The sequence below is a fragment of the Canis lupus genome, chromosome 28 (assembly GCF_011100685.1).
Source record: "Canis lupus familiaris isolate Mischka breed German Shepherd chromosome 28, alternate assembly UU_Cfam_GSD_1.0, whole genome shotgun sequence".
NCBI lineage: Eukaryota > Metazoa > Chordata > Mammalia > Carnivora > Canidae > Canis > Canis lupus.
The window spans coordinates 13,494,029-13,509,511 of NC_049249.1; positions in this window are offsets into that span (position 1 = coordinate 13,494,029).

Consider the following 15,483-nt stretch of genomic DNA (forward strand, 5'->3'; position numbering starts at 1 on the left):
AGAAAAAACATGGTAAGCAAAAATATGAGTAACTACAGTAGATTTTCCTTCTGTTCTTGAGTTTTCTAAATTTTGACTGTTGAAACAAAAATTACAACAGTGATGCATATAAAGGAAATATTTTTTTAAGATTTTATTTATTCATGAGAGACAGATAAGAGAGAGAGGCAGAGACATAGGCAGAGGGAGAAGCTCCCCTCAGGGAACCCCATATGGGACTAGATTCCTGAACTCAAGGATTAAGCCCTGAGCCGAAAGCAGAGCTTAACCACTGAGCCATCCGGGCATCCCTAAAGGAAATATTTTAGATGATATTATAAATGTGGGAAGGTAAAGGGATAAAATGAGATATAATATCTACACTTTGCCCAAACGAGTAAAATGACAATAATAGTAAACCATGGTAAGTTTTGCATATATAATACAGTACCTAAAGAAACCATTTAAAAAAAGAGATACACTCAAAAAACACTAAGAAGAAAAGCAGAATTCTAAAAAATATTTCAGTAATCCACAAAAAGAGAAAAGAAAGGAAATGAAATAGAGAGCAAAGAGAAAACAAAAAGTAAAAGGTCAAACTTAGACTCTAATAGATCAATAGTTACATTAAATGTAAATGGCATAAATATGCAAATTAAAAGAGATTGGCAGAATGCTTAAAAATCATGACCTAACCATATTTATATATGGAGAGAGAGATGGGGAGAGAGAGGAAAAACAAAAGGATGAGAAAATATATATTATGAAAACATTATCAAAATAAAACAAATCCATATGTATATCAGTTCATATACTATTTTAGTATACAGATAAAGTAGACTTCAAAGCAAATTAAATTACCAGAGACAGAGAGGGATATGATATAATGATTAAAAGGTCAACTTATCAAGAATATATACAATTTGGGGATGCCTGGGTGGCTCAATGGTTGAGCATCTGCCTTCAGCTCAGGGTGTGATCCCAGAGTCCAGGGATCAAGTCCCACATCAGGCTTCTTGAATGGCAGCCTGCTTCCTTTCCCTCTGCCTATGTCTCTGCCTCTCTCTGTCTGTGTCTCTCATGAATAAACAAATAAAGTCTTTTTCAAAAGAACATATACAATTCTAATTGTGTAGCATCAAGCAACAGAACTGCAAAATACATGAAACAAAGACAGAAATGAAAGGAGAAACAAATACACAATTATAATTAAAAACTTCAACATCCCCTCTCAATAGTTGATAGGACAACTAGATAGAACTCAACACCACCATCAACCAACAGGATCTGATTGATATTTACCGAACACTCCAACAACAGTAGAATGCATATTATTTTTAAGTGTACATGGGACATACACCAACATAGACCATATCCTGGGCCATAAAACAAACCAACAAAATTAGAAGAGTTAAAATCATACATGGTATATTCATTGACTACAATTTTTAAAAAGAATTTATAACAAAGATGACAAGAAACTCTTTAGACACTTGGAAACAAAACAACACATTCGTAAATAATCCATGAGTCAAAGAGGAAGTCTCAAGGGAAATTTTTAAAAATTCATTGAACTCAATGAAAATGAAAATACAACATATCAAAATTTGTGGGCCCACAGTTAAGGCAGTGCTGACAGGAAATATATATATTAAAGTTAGGCATTGGAAAAGTCAACTGGGTGACTCAGTTGATTGTCTGACTCTTGATTTTGGCTCAGGTCATGATCTCAGAGTCATGAAATTGAGCTCCATGTTAGGCTCCATTGTCAGGGGCAGGGAGTCTGCTTGAGATTCTCTCCCTTTCCCTCTGTCTATCCCCACCATGCTCACTCTCTCTTCACAAGTAAATAAACAGATCTAAAAAGAAGAAAAAAGAGGGGACACCTGGGTGGCTTAGTGGTTGTCTGTCTTTGGCTCAGGTCATGCTCCTGGGGTCCTGGGATGGAGTCCTGCATCAGGCTTCCTGCAGGAAGCCTGCTTCTCCCTCTGCGTATGTCTCTGCCTCTCTCTGTCTGTGTCTGTCATGAATAAATAAATAAAATCTTTAGAAAAAAAAAATAAAGAAAAGAGGACTGGCTGGCTCAGTTGGTAGAGCATGCAACTCTAGATCTCAGTGTTGTGAGCTCAAGTGCCACATTGGGTGTAGAGCGTACATAATAAAAATATTTTTTAAAATACAATTTATAAGGCTTTAGCAAGACTGATTTAAAAAAAAAGAAGATATAAATTACTAGTTTCAGGAGTGAAACAGGAAATATTACTATAGACCTGCAAACATCAACTGGATAAGGAAATAGTATAAACAACTCTATGCACAATGAAAAAAACAAACTACCACAACCCACCCAATGTGAAATAGATCATTTTATATTTATTTTCTAACTACTAAGAAAGTTGAATTAATCATTTTTTAATTCTTATAAAGGAAATATCCAGGCTCAGACAGTTTTAGTGGAGAATTCTACCAAATGTTTAAAGAAAAAAGAACAGCAGAGCTACACAATCTCTTTCAGAAAATAGAAGAGGAGGTAACACTTCCAACTAGTTTTATGAAGTTAATATTAGCTGGATATGGGGATCCCTGGGTGGCTCAGCGGTTTGGCGCCTGCCTTTGGCCCAGGGCGCGATCCTGGAGCCCTGGGATCGAGTCCCGCATCGGGCTCCTGCATGGAGCCTGCTTCTCCCTCTGCCTGTGTCTCTGCCTCTCTCTCTCTCTGTGTCTCTCATGAATAAATAAATAAAATCTTTAGGGCGGCCCAGGTGGCGCAGCGGCTTAGCGCCCCCCGCTTAGAGCCGCCTGCAGCCTGAGGTGTGATCTAGGAGACCTGGGATCGAGTCCCATATTGGGCTCCCTGCGTAAGCCTGCTTCTTCCTCTGCCTGTGTCTCTGCCTCTCCCTCTCTCTGTATCTCTCATGAATAAATAAATAAAATCTAAAAAAAAATAAAATAAAATCTTTAAAAAAATTTTTTAAATGGTAATACCAAGTTCTGGCAATATTAAGAGAAATGATATAATGCTGGTAAGAATGTAAAATGATATAGTCACTAGAAAAATAGTTTAACAGTTACTTTAAAAAATTAAGTAGACTGGGGATCCCTGGGTGGCGCAGCGGTTTGGCGCCTGCCTTTGGCCCAGGGCGTGATCCTGGAGACCCGGGATCGAATCCCACGTCGGGCTCCCGGTGCATGGAGCCTGCTTCTCCCTCTGCCTGTGTCTCTGCCTCTCTCTCTCTCTCCCTCTCTCTGTGACTATCATAAAAAAAAAAAAGAAAAAAAATTTAAAAAATTAAATAGACACTTATCAGTTGACCCAGCAATGGTATATGTAGGCATATGTAGCAGAGAAATGGTATCTTACGTCCACACAAAACCTGTGCACAATTGTTCATAGCAGCTCCCAAACTGGAAACACCCCAAATATCCTTCAGCGGGAGAACATTCTTCAATAAGAAAATAAATTGTGGTACATTTACACTATAGAATACTACTCAGCAATAAAAAGGAATGAGCTACTAGTACATACCACAAGCTGGATGACTCTCCAGAGAATTATGTTGAGTTTTAGAAAAACCAATCCCCAAAGGTTATATACTATGTGATTCCATTTGTATAATATCCTTGAAATGATGAAATCATTTAATTGGAGAAAAGATTAGTGGTTGCCAGGGGTTAGAGAAGGGGTAAAGGCTGGAGGGAAGTGGATGTGGCTGTGAAAGGGCTGAGATCCTTGTGTTAATAGAAATGTCCTATACCTTCCCTGTATCAATGTCAATATCCTGGTTGTGTTATTGTGCTATAATTTTGTCAGATATTATCATTGGCCAAAACTGGGTAAAGAGTATTTTGTTATTTCTTACAACTGCACATGAATTATCTCAAAAAACGTTAATATTTTTCTGTCTCCCTCTCTAAACCATACGTTTCTTGAGGTCTGGGATCATCTCTCAGCTTGCCTCTCCATACCTTAAATGTTTTATGTTTAGGTTAAAACAAATAAAAGACTATATACTCTCATTTTTAGATGTAGGGCCAAGACATTTCTTTATGTATGGGTGTACTGATTGTGATTTTACCAATATCTTTCTTGCATGAGCTACACCTAGAATGCATTGATTGCCATTTTCTGTTTTGATTTCTTTAACATGGATTGGAAACCGAAAGCATTTGAGAAAAAACTATCTGGATGCAGAATCCTAGACTTTTTTTTATGATTTTTTTCTGCTTTTTCAGTTGTCTCATTAATACATAATTTGGTAAAATTAAGCAACTTGCTGTTACAGAGTCTTTCCAAACAGAAACGTGAGTTTAGTACTTATATTTTATTGGTTTATGTAACATTTAGTTAAATTATATAATAATAATATGCACAGCTGGCATAAACAGGCTGAGTTAAAAACAAATGACTCTTGGTAAGCATGCAATTCAACCAAATGGGGGAGCACAAGTGCACAGCATCCTAGCCATGAAGGCTTGATGAGCCATGAGTGTAAGTCAGTATGTTTTACAAAAGAATTGATGGTGTCACTTAAGCCAGTGAGCCAGGTAAGTATAGGTTGTTTAAAATTTTATTTTAATAGTATGTAATAATAACTAACTAACACTTTCTGAGTCCTTGATAAGTACCAAACATCATGCTAAGTGCTTCTATACATATCTCAATTAATCATTCCCTGAAGAAAGTGTTATCATACCCATTTTACAGATAAGGAAATTGAAGCTCAACAAAGTTCAGTAACTCTCCCAAGTTCTCCTAGTTGTTAGGTGGTAGAGCTGAGTTTCTGTTCAATTCCAAAATCTGTGCTTTTATGCACTACAATATGCTATTTCTATTATTTGTCTTGTGGATGAATGAAAGACTTCAAGCAAGTATCCAGAGCTCAGGGAGAGGCTGGGAGTTGGGAGACATGTTCCTACAGTTGGGAAAGTGTCCCTTGGAGAGCAACTGGCCCTTCTTGACAGTTTCCTGAGGTGAGAAGAGTTCCTAAGAAAAGGGTTGAATGTCCTTAGAGAGTTTGGAAGTGGGGAGGAGGCCCACAGAGAATAATGGAGGAAGCCTAGACCTGTTGCCGGGATGGTTTAGTCCCATCTCCTGTATCTACTCCAGACTTCTGACCACCATCAATATTGCCCCCCCCTCTTTAGTTTAATCCTGCCTTCTTTTCTTTCAGTTGAATCTGGCTGGAATATTTAAACTTTTTTTTAAATATTTTATTTATTTATTAATGAGAGACAGAGAGAGAGGCAGAGACACAGGCAGAGGGAGAAGCAGGCTCCATGCAGGGAGCCTGATGAGGGACTCGATCCCAGGATCCTGGGATCACTCCCTGAGCCAAAGGCAAATGCTCAACCGCTGAGCCACCTAGGTGTCCCTGGATATTTTAAACTCAATTACAAAATGAAAAGAATACAACAAAGCTACACTCTCAATGCCTGGACTCATGCTCCCAAACAATAGCAACTGAAACCGACCAGTTTGGCTGCCAAAGCTCATGAGCCAAACACCTCCCCATTTCAGTTTCTCACCTCAGCTCTGAGTGAATCAAACATGGTGGATTCAGGCTGGCACAATGGCCTCAGTTCTTCCCCAGACCTCCTTCTTAGCTGCCCTCTCTGAGCATCTGTCCTCTAACCAGTTGCACACCTCTGTATCTCAGAGCTGCCTAACTCCAGAGGTCCTGGTCTCCAGGTCAGGAAGAACAGTCAAGGTCTAACTCCTCCTATGTTGGATTTCAATCCCTCCTCCCTCTCACCCCTCTCCATCCCAACATCTGCTTTCCTGGGTGACTTTTACCCTTATAAGAAGAAGCCCTGCTCCCAATCTCAGGATCATTTTTCCCTACCATGTTAAATCCTGTTATCTGAAGCATATCTACTGGCTGAGATTTAGGCTACTTCTTCACTCAGGTACCCAGCTGATATTTGGGTCTTGTTTCTCCTCTACTCTGTGCCTTGGAGAAGGCATTATACTTCCTGGCACTTCACTGTCTCCTCTTGGATCCCTCCCATGGCCTGGAGCAGATTCCTCACCTCCTGCAAATTGTCCTTTCTGCTTGGAATGCCCTTCTCTCCATTCTTACTTGGCTACTTTTTAATTATCCTCTGGATCACAGCTAAGATGTCACCTCCTCTAAGAAGCTCTTCCAATCCCACATATGATCTGTGTTACGTGCCTTTTCTCTGTGTTGGGTGCCTTTTTAGTTCTTAGGACACTATACTGAGGGGCACCTGGGTGGCTCAGTGGTTGAGCATCTGCCTTTGGCTCAGGTCGTAATCCCAGGGTCCTGGGATCGAGTCCTGCATTGGACTCCCCACAAGGAGCCTGCTTCTCCCTCTGCCTATGTCTCTGCTTCTCTCTGTGTGTCTCTCATGAATAAATAAATAAAATCTTTAAACACACACACACACACACACACACACACACACACTATACTGAAATTGACTCATTACTTGTATGTTTCCTCCTCTGGGCTCTGAGCCCTGAGAACTTGCATCTTGTTCACTAATGTGTCCCAGCACCTAACAGTGTTTGTCATGTGGTAGGTGCTCAACAAATGTTGTTTATTTAGCTTTTTAATCAATCGATGATTAAACCCCTTCTGGTTTGAAAGCCTGATCTACTACCCATCAACTTTCATCTGCTGTATAAGGATAATTTTGTCTCCCTGGTCATGTGTGGGGCAGAATGACTCTAGTGAATGAGGTCACCCAGTCACCCACCTCCTTGATGGACCCATCCAGGTTCCCAGAAACCTCTAACCTCCTATCTATAGATTTTCCAGTATCAGAAATAGTGTATATGGACAACCCCCTGTCAGTGATTTAAGCAAGGAAGGTTTATTCCTCCTTCACACCATGTGTGCATCATGGTTGGGCTGGGGACTCTGCTTTTCACTGTCATCATTCAAGGAACCAAGCATGGTTCTAAGAAGTCTTGTGGTTAGGGGTGCCTGGGTAGTTCAGTTGGTTAAGCGTCTGACTCTCAATCTCAGCTCAAGGGCTATATCATGCAGCCCAGCATGGAGAGCCTAACAACAACAACAACAAAAAGTCTTGAGGTTAAAAAAAAAGTTAAAATCCTGTTTACATGTGTTTAACCTTCTGTTCCTCAACTTATTTGACCTTAAAACCCTTTCTATTACATAACAACTATTTCTATTCTATGCGCCTCAAGCTCAGAAATATCGGTCTACAGAGGTTGAAAGCATAACAGATTTCTTTTTTCTTTTCTTTTCTTTTCTTTTTTCTTTTCTTTTCTTTTCTTTCTTTCTTTTTTTTTTTTTTGCATAACAGATTTCTGTGGCACTTCTAATAGGTGATAAAGTATGAGTAAAGCAGTCTCTACTCAGATTTATTGATGTTTAAAATGTGTTCAAATATCTGTGGAGTCCTTACTTTGTGCCAAGTGAAGTACTCTGCCAGGTGCTGAGGATACAGGACTTGCAAAATGTATATGGTCCTTGCTCTCATCGAGCTTCCCTTCCAATGGGGAAGACACATATTAAACCACTAACAGCCACCCTCGCTATGCACACAAAGTAAATATGCTCCAAAGTGCTATGGAAGAAAGGCACAGGGTATTCTATGAGAGTGTGTAAATGAGTGACCTTACATAGTCATATAAAGCTGCCCCAAAGAAATTAATCTGCTATTTACAGGATGAGTAGCTAGGCAAAGTGAGGGTAGAGAGTAGAGGTTGTGAGTAGAGGTAGGAAATGTATCAGGCAGAGAAAACAGCATGTTCAAAGTCCCTGAGATAGGAACAGAAAGGTCAGTAAATTTGGAATGCTTTGAGAAAGGGGGAATGAACAAAGGGCCATCTTCATGCAGGCCTTGCTGGTGAAGTAGACATTTTGAGTTTTATTCCAAGAGCAATGGGAGCCAAGGAAAGGGCTCCTAATCCAACAAAGAAAATGCAGATATGTTCAGCTAATTAATTGTATGGCTTTTTAGAATATTTCATTGGGATAGAATATTATGCTTTCCAAAATATTTTCATGTCATTATCTTATGTCTTCCTTGCAGCAGCCTTCTGAGGGAAATAGTCCAAGTATTAGTGTGGATGGGAATGTGAGGCTTAGAGAGATAAGCAATGTGTTCAATGACCTAGCCAGGGAAAAGACATCCACATCCTGGTCATTCTACTTCTTAGGCCAGACATACAGAGAAAGCACTGGTTCTGCAGGAGTTGGTCTTGCAATCTATATTCTTATTGGCAGGGAGGCCTTTTACTGAGGGCTATATGGTGGGATTAGTAGTTAAGTGCTCAGACCAAGTATCTGCCAAACTGAAGTTCAAATTCCAGCTCAGCAACCACTTACTAGCAAGTTCATTAATCTCTCTGACCCTCACATTCCTTATTTGTAAATTGGGGGTAATCATACTTACCTCATAGGATTGCTATAAAGATTAAATGAGATAATGCAAAAGATGAGAATGTCTGACAGTAGGAGCTCAACAGTTATCAGTTTGATTTTTTTAGAGAACTAACTTTTATTTTGGAACCTTGGGATATACTGAATGTGAAACTTAAATGAGGCTAAAATCCTTCATACCGGGGTTCATTGTATATGAAATGGGTTGAATCCTTGTGTGATTTGTAGACATTCAAGATGGTACAGAGGAGGAAGAAGTTCTGGGGTTCTTCTCAATAACAACGCTGATGCTCAAAATGAAGTCTTTATAGCTGGCACGTCTACCTTCTATACTGTGTAGGGGAGTTCTGCACATAATAATTTCCCTGGGAGCTAAGTGCAGGGGAGTAATTGCCCAGGTGTTCTCCCAGGTGGATATTTAATGATAGCTTTGAGAGCCACATTCAAAGAGCTGTCTAGGGGTCAAGACTCTGGAGAAAAAAACACTTATGGGTCTCAAAGTCCTGCTAAACATCAGCTGATAGGCCTTCCCAGAGAGTTGATAGGGGTATTGAGGTGAAGTACAGAAGCCTGGAGCCAAGGAATATCTGTGATTCACTGGGTAACCTTGACCATTTGTGGGGCTTCTAATTCAGGGCAGCATAAACCTTTGTGGGACCTTTCCTCCTCCCTGAAATATGATGCTGTATTCTAAGAACTTCATATGGAGAAGATAGGCCTTGAGTTTTCCTAGCTTTGCAATTAATCTTTGCTCTTGAAGATCGGCCACCAGAAATGCATGGTAGGTTGAGTAGGGTCTCAGAGAAAAGTCTAATCAGTGACTCTCAAACATTTTTACCCTGACTCACAGCCTGAAATGTATTTTGCGTGGTGACCCAGCATGCTTGCTCTCATTCTCTCTCTCTCGCTCTCTCTCACACACACACACACACACACACACACACACTCACACCTCTGAAACAAAATTTCAGTAAGCAATAACTATACTTACATATGTGATTCACCTTGGTATTTATTTTCTCTTTTATTCTATTTCATTCAATTGATTTCATGACCCCACTAATAGATTGCAACCTGTGCTTTGAGAAACATTGGTCTTATAGATGATGACTTGTCCTTGAAGGTGATTGAGGAAGACGTTATCCATGAATAATGAAATTCAGATGAGCAGGGCCAAAGGCTGAACAGACTAACTATATACTTTAAATGCTCATAGCAGATCCAGAATCTGGCTTTCTGTCACTTCTGAACATTGAGATTAGAGACAGTAAAAGTAATAACGATAAGAAAAATAACAAAGGCACCTAGTAAGGACCTTAGTGCAGAGAACTGGGCTAGGTACTTGAGCAGGATAAAAATATAAATAGTAAATACTCTCTCTGCTTAAAAGTGTTCATAACCTAGTGGAAAAGATGGACTGGATCATAAACCCAAGAATATGAAGAGATTTCAGGCCAACATATCCAACTGAGCTGATGTAGAAAGATGTTTCTCACTAGAAATGTAAACTTCATAATTGTTTAGGATAAATTTAAAAACATATAAAATATAACAATTGAAAAGTATAAACTAAATTTTTTTTTAAGATTTTATTTTATTTATTCAGAGAGAGAGAGAGAGAGGCAGAGACACAGGCAGAGGGAAAAGCAGGCGCCACACAGAGAGCCTGATGTGGGACTCAATCCCGGGTCTCCAGGATCACGCCCTGGGCTGCAGGCGGTGCTAAACCGCTGCGCCACCGGGGCTGCCGTATAACTAAATTTTAAAGCAGTAAATGGAAGTCTCTAAGTGCCAGGAATGAAAAGAAAACTCACAGAGGCCTTGGATCCAGTACTATGTGATAAGAACTAGAGTTTTTTTGTTTTATAAAGATTTTATTTATTCATGAGAGACACACACAGAGAGAGAGAGAGGCAGAGACACAGGCAGAAGGAGAAGCAGGCTCCATTCAGGGAGCCTGACGCGGGACTCAATCCCAGGTCTCCAGGATCATGCCCTGGGCTGAACGCAGCAGCGCTAAACTGCTGGGCCACCCGGGCTGCCCAGAGCTAGAGTTTAACAGTGATGAGGATAGAAGAGTTAGCCTCAGTCTGCTGCATTCTGGGAAGCTGAAACTGAGCTCCCTTCATAAAATTAAGAGCCATAAAGTATTACTTATCCATGAAATGGGAACCAGAAAACTCCACTCAGGATGAGGACTCAGTAGAGAAGCTTGGCATTTTTCTGTGGCTGAGGGTAGAATGAAAGTTATTTTATGAGAAATTAGAAACCCAAGCCTGTGCCAAACATGGATTTGCAATGTGAATTTGCACTATACCAAGGTGTAGAAAACTCAATTCAAGAAAATAATAAATAAAATAGTCCACAAATAGTGAGACCCATAGAGTTCCAGCAGAGGCAAAGCTAATTGACATGGTGCCTCCTCCATGGCCAAGGGCATGTAAGTCTCTCACAGAAACCAAGTTCTGCTAGAGATGAGTCCACAATAAAGAACTTCAAACCACAAGAAGAAATGAACAACTACAAAAAAAAAAAAAAAAAAAAAAAAAGAATCCCCAAAGGCAATACATTGGAAAATTCAAATAACTGTATAGGTAACAAAACAATATGGAAAATACTCTTAAATAAATATGTTTTAAATATCCCCCCTAAAAAGTAAAAAATAAAATCTAAAAGGCAAGAATAGGGCACAATAGAAAAAGAAAATTAGACTTTAAAAAGAACTAAATAAAATTTCTAGAAATAAAATATTGAAATAAAAACAACTCAATGGAGTGAGCAGTTGATAGCACTGCTAAAGAGAGAATTAATGAATTAGAAGGCAAATTGGAAAGTACCCAAAATCCCCCTCACAGAGTTGAAAGTCATAGAAATATGAAGGAGAAGTTAAGAGACATGAGAAATAAAATGAGAAGGTCCAAGAGAGATAGTAGAAATTCCAGAGGAAGAGAAAAGAGAGTAGCAATTTTTAAAGATTTGATGGTGGCAAATTGACCAACATTGAATGAAAAAAAAAAAAGTGTTCTCAGTAAGAAGAAACAAAACTGGTTTTCCAAGCAGAATAAATAAAAATATATTTACACCTAAACACATTAGTGATTCTGCAGAACATTAAAGACAAAAAAATCTTTTTTTTTTTTTTAAAGACAAAAATCTTAAAAGCTACCAGCAGAATGACAGACAGACAGCAGGCTTCTCATAGGAGCAATAAAAACCAGAAGACAAATACTCACACCCTCAAAATGCTGAAAGAAAATAACTGTCAATTTAGAAAACTATAGCCCCAGATAACTATCATTAAACACAGAAAGGGTGAAATAAAAATAATTTCAGATATAAATGAAAGAGTTACGTATTCACAGATCCTTGCTGAAAGAATTTCTAAAAGTTTTCAGTAAGAAGGAAACTGAACCCAAAGGGGTTCAAAGAATTGGGCTAATAGAAGCTATAGTGAGCAATGAAACTGATAAATATGTAGGCAAATCTAAACAATAATTAATAATAATAATTTTTGAAAGAGTATAAATATATGATAGAACTAAAATACCAATCAGTAAATTATATGAAAAATGGAAGAAGTTAGTTTACATTACATTCTAAGATCCTTCTATTTAACAGAACAGAAATACACATTCACATTAGTCTTTAAGTAACATATGCATGTTTAAAAAATTAAGAGTAACTAATTGTCTAGAAATAGAGTGTTGACTTCCAAACTAGTAAAAAAGAAAATAAAAAAATAGAATAAAGAAACCTTAGCAATGTTGTAGCAGGCATGGAAGAGGGAAAAGAGGGAAAGCAAGGAAAAGCATCAAAATAGAAAACACAAGGATGCCTGAGTGGCTCAGTGGTTAAGCTTCTGCCTTCAGCTCAGGGCGTGATCCTGGAGTCCCGGGATCGAATCCCACATCGGGCTCCCTGCATGGAGCTTGCTTCTCCCTCTGCCTATGTCTCTGCCTCTCTCTTTCTCTCTCTCTCGAATAAATAAATAAAATCTTTAAAAAAAACCTTAAAAAAAAAACAGAAAACACAGAGATGATAGAAGTAAGTCCAAATGCATTAATCACAACAAAGGTAGACATATCAAATTTTCTGATTAAAAGAGACTTTCAGGGATCCCTGGGTGGCGCAGCGGTTTAGCGCCTGCCTTTGGCCCAGGGCGCGATCCTGGAGACCCGGGATCGAATCCCACATCGGGCTCTCGGTGCATGGAGCCTGCTTCTCCCTCTGCCTATGTCTCTGCCTCTCTCTCTCTCTCTCTCTGTGACTATCATAAATAAATAAAAAAATAAAAAATAAAAAAAAATAAAAGAGACTTTCAATTTAGATTATTTTTCATTTATTTATATTTTTTAAGAGATTTTTTAAATTTATTTATTTGAGAGAGCAAGCACAGAGGGAGAGGAAGAAGCAGACTCCCTGCTGAGTAGAGAGCCCAACGAAGAGCCCAATACCAGGACCTTGAGATCATAAGCTAAAGGCAAACACTTAATGGACTGGGCCACTCAGGAACCCCAATTTGGATTTTTTAAAAATCCAGGCATAGGCTGTTCACAAAAGACTTGCCTAAAATATAAAGTCATGGAAAGATTAAAAAGGAAGATATAAAACAAGATATGCTAGGCAAATATTAACCAGAAGGAAGGTAGGCTAGCAATATTAATATCCAACAAGAATTTAAAAGCAAAAGCACTAATAAGGATAAAATGGGATGTTATTTATTGATAAAAGGAACAATCCAACAAAGAGATTTGCCATATCAGCTGGCTGGGGCGGTCCTGCCTAAGCAGCTTGAGTCCAGCCTAGAGAGGCTCCTCTGTCTTGAAAAGCCAAGGGACAGCTCCCTGCTCTGACTGCATTTGGTTTGGCTTGCACCTGCCTAGGCTGGGTAAGGTATACCAACACAGTGCACTGCTAGGAAAAAACATGCTGCTTTTCTCAGGTACAGCTTGTAATTGATTTAGGTACTTGTTTATTGTAAATTTTTAGTATTTGGATTTTGCAAATTTCAGGGGCGAGAAGAAACTGTTAACCAGGATTCCCCAAAACTGGGCTGGGGTAACAACACTAGACTGAAATAACTAAATCCTCCATGGGACTCAAAAATACCAAATACCACTGGTATGCCTTTGGGATTTCTCTCAAACTCATTCTGTGAGTGGGAGGGACCCAAGGGGCTCTAGGATTTGAGACCAAAGCAGAGGGTTTGGTGTATGTCCTTTAGTGGATCAGATGACAGGAAGCTGAATGAGACTTACAATTTGGAGACCTGGTGTCATGTCCCTATTTGTGAAGCCAGATCAGCATTTGGTGTTCCAGCTTCAAGGTGACCAGACATCTACAGATACTCAGAACTGCACCTTCTGGATATACTTCCCCTTGTATACTGTGTCCCTCCAGATCTTTTACAGTGTGGTTGGTCCATGGGACTTGGCTCCATCTTTCAACTCTTGCCAGCACAGCCTAAAGCCAAGGCCTTCCCCTTTATGATGAAGTTGTTCTCAAGAGTTTTTATTTGTCTGTCCTTTGGAGAGTTTGTGAGTTTATTTCTGTGACATGTACCCCTTGAATGTCTGCCCAGCATCTTTGGGAAGGATTCTCTCCAACCAAAGGGGTGGATTCCTAGAAAGGATTTTTGGCCACAGTTGACTGAGGTAAGGTCAGTTACCTTGTACAAAGGCCAATCAGATTCCCACTCTTGGGAGTTGGAAATTTGAACTGATGGGGCCAGGGGCTGGGATGCTTACAAGCAGGGTCACATTGACAGCACCATGAAGGAGTAGGCCAATGGGCTTCAGTTCTAGGGACATAGACCTGCTTTGGTTTCTGCCTTTCCCAAGCCTAAACATCCCTTTGTGCTTAACCTAGCTTGGACTTCTTTTTTTTTTTTTTTTTAATTTTTATTTATTTATGATAGTCACAGAGAGAGAGAGAGAGAGAGGGAGGCAGAGACACAGGCAGAGGGAGAAGCAGGCTCCATGCACCGGGAGCCCAACGTGGGATTCGATCCCGGGTCTCCAGGATCGCGCCCTGGGCCAAAGGCAGGCGCCAAACCGCTGCGCCACCCAGGGATCCCTAGCTTGGACTTCTTTCTGCCACTTTTAGCTTTTTTTTTTTTTTTTTTTGTAGCCTTATAAACATGGATTAAAGAAGGGATCCCCTTTTCAGTAGGAAGGGTCTTCTCCTAGCAATTCATTTAACTGCCAATTCAGAAGCTTTGAATTGAAAGACTAAAGGCTCGAAGATGTAGCTTAGGGGCTCCAAGGTGGCAGCAGGTCAGCCCACTCCAGAACAGGTACTGAGTCTGCCTGTCCAAATCATGTCCCTGCCCCCATCATAATGTTGTATTCAGAGAGGGCAAAGGGCACCCTTACAATGGAGAAACTTGGGATGATGCCACCTTAAAAATGATCAAACTTATCACCACCAATAATGAGAGAAACCGATACCTTATGCCTCCTGATAAGATGCACTGAGAAAGAAACATCACCTATGTGGTATTCCTGTCCAAAATATTTAGCCTGAATTTAATCATGAGGAAACAATCAGACAAATCCAAACTGGGGGACATTTTGTTGCCTGGGTTTTCCAAAACTCATGAAAAAAATAAAAATAAATAAATAAAAAAGCTTGAGAACTATTCCAAAATAAAGGAGATTAAAAATACAAAATAAATACAAGGAAAGATCTTGGATTTGGGGTGAGAGAGGGCAGTTATAAAGAACATTATTGGGACAATTGAAGGGTTTTGAATATGAACTCATACATCAGGCAAATGTTAAAGTTCCTGAAAGTGATCATCACACAGTGCAGTACAGACATGTCCTTGTTCTTAAAAGATAACTGCGGAAGTATTTCGGGATGAAGTGTCATTTATGTCAGCAACTAACACACAAGTGTTTCAAAAAGAGAAAGGGAGAGATCAACCCAGTGTGGAAATAGTTACAAACTGTTCATCTGTGTCAGAGTACACAGCATTCATTGCAACAGTGAAATTTGCTGGACAGTTTTAAATTCTTCAAAATAAAAAGCTGGAAGAAAAGAAACAGTTTCAAAACAAATACAGAAACACCTAATGAAGTAATGGATCTAGTCAATGATAGTAAATGGCTGTTAAAACCATTAAGTG